We start from the raw sequence: 2414 nt of genomic DNA, 5'->3' as shown, positions 1-2414 counted from the left end.
GTGTGAATGACACTGTGCACCTTCTATATATAAGTATTGCCCTCCTCAGCTCGTAGAAAAGCTGTTTGTGATAAGCTTTGGTTCATCATGTGACTTTCTCATCAGCACCAGTTTTTGGTGGTTATCAGTGCATTACAATAGTTCAAAACATATATTAGTGCTTCAATATGTTGGTTCATTAACATTACATCAGTTAATGAAATACGTTTTTTTTTATTGTGAATTTAAGTTAAGTCTGTAAAACCTAAAATATTGCTACCATATTTTTAACGGTGAAATTCTGGCAACCACAGCTGCCGGTATTTTACCGTAAATGTCACAGATTTTTTTTACAATGTAGGGCCCCCAGAAGTCTAGAATCGGCACTGGATTTAAATATATTATTTATTTATTTATTTTGTTCACATTTTGCACATTTATTTCCCTTCATATATTTGGCAAAGAATGGTTGACTATTTGTTCTTAATCATCATTAGCAGCATTACCCATGTAATGTTTTCACTGTTCTAGTCGTCATAACATCTGACTATCAAATTTAGCTCAAGTTTTCACATCACAGTTTTCATGTTTCCTCCAACAAGTCTATTAAAGTTTTCATTTGACATTTTATTTAAATTTATTTTTTAATGTATTTCTATTGTTATTATTTTTTTTATTTTTAATCCATTTATTTACATTTTAAATCGTTTACATTTTGCACAATTCAAAAATAAAAACAAAAATAAAAAGTTATTAATATTATATTATGTTTGGCACAAAACGGTTGACTACTTGTTCTTAATCCTCATTAGCAGCATTAGTCATGTTGTGTTTTCACTCATCATATTTGGCTCAAGTTGTTCACATCACCGTTTTCACGTTTCCCCCGACAAGACTACCTTTAAGACATTTTGCTTCCAGCCAAAGCGTAAAACTGTAATCGGCACGCAATCGACTGAACACAAAGCGTTCCTCTTTGCGCAGCAAGTGTTCTGAATGCTCGCTGTCAGACCAGAACCCCTCTGATCTGGTTTGGCAGAACTGCAGACCACCCTCTGCAGCTGTCAACAAATTTCAAAATCTCTGCACTCGGACTCTGAAGTGGCACTGACACATTCCAGCTTTTGATGGACACAGAGGAGCAGTTCTGGAAACATCCATCAGCGTTCGCATCTGCGTACGGAAGCTGACAGGTCAGGTTTGGACAGACAGTGACAAACCTGGCTTGGACGCGCTGTCGCCGCGGACCACGGCCGTGTCGGAGGGGAAGTGACAGGTCGGGCTTGGGCATTACCTTTCTGCATGGGTCAAAACTCAAATGTGTGTGTGTCCACGTTCCAATAAATAGACAAACAAGCATCTATCATTCTCAGATGATGAGCAGTCAGATGACAGGAGCAGAACCCTGGTCTGAATGTCGTCTGTTTTCAATCACACGCTCACTATTTGACACTTCACACTTGGTCTTGCTCGGCCCAGATCATATTCGATTTGTCAAAACATTGCAGGACAATGTCTTTATGAGATGGCAGTTCTGTGTTATTGCTTAAGTAGTAGCTCTTTTGTAGTTTATGTATTGGGATGTTTCAATTACACCAGGGATCCTCAAATCTAGCCCACGAGATCCACTTTCCTGCAGAGTTTAGCTCTAACCCTAATCAAACACAGCTTAGCATGCTAATCAGTGTCTTCAGGATCATTAGAAAATCACAGGTAGGCGAGTTTGATCAGGGTTGGAGCTAAACTCTGCAGCGCATTGGCCCTCCAGGGCTAGATTTGAGGAACCCTGAATTACACCTTATGTTTTAATGGGATAGTTCATCTGAAAAAATGAAAGTCAGTCATTATTTACTCACTTTTGTTTAGTTTCCAACCTGCATGACTTTTTTTTTCTTAAAAGGCAGAATATTTACATTGTCGTATTTTTTAAAAAGGCACGTGTTACAGGTTTGATATCAATAATGCCAAACAGCATTGGTTCTTATGTGTTGTCATTATAAAAATCGTGTAAATTGGCAAATACACAGAGTTTAAATATGTGAAAGTGTTAATGAGATTTGAGGGAGTTTTGTGGAAAATTTTGCCTGTTCCTCACACAAAGTTATTGTACGTCTTTAGAAGATTTGTAATATAGTCCACAAGTCATGTGCACTGCTTTTCTGATATTTTATAGTGCTTTTAGGCATTTTTGGAGCTCAGTGGCATCCGTTATCCAATTAATGGATAAAATCAAGTCTGCATGTTTTCACATTGGATATCTTGTTTTTTGTATGACCACATTACAGGTTTTTTTTTTTTTTTATATATATATATATATAACATTTCTGTCCCCCTCACTTCTGAAATGATGGCTACGCCCCTGTGTCACGTGATGAACGAACGACTCGGAAAAACCCGAAGACTCGAACCAGGTGAACTACTTGACTAATTCCCGT

The sequence above is a fragment of the Sinocyclocheilus anshuiensis genome, unplaced genomic scaffold (assembly GCF_001515605.1).
Source record: "Sinocyclocheilus anshuiensis isolate Anshui unplaced genomic scaffold, SAMN03320099.WGS_v1.1 scaffold78, whole genome shotgun sequence".
Lineage (NCBI taxonomy): Eukaryota > Metazoa > Chordata > Actinopteri > Cypriniformes > Cyprinidae > Sinocyclocheilus > Sinocyclocheilus anshuiensis.
Note: the sequence above shows the minus strand (reverse complement) of the source record.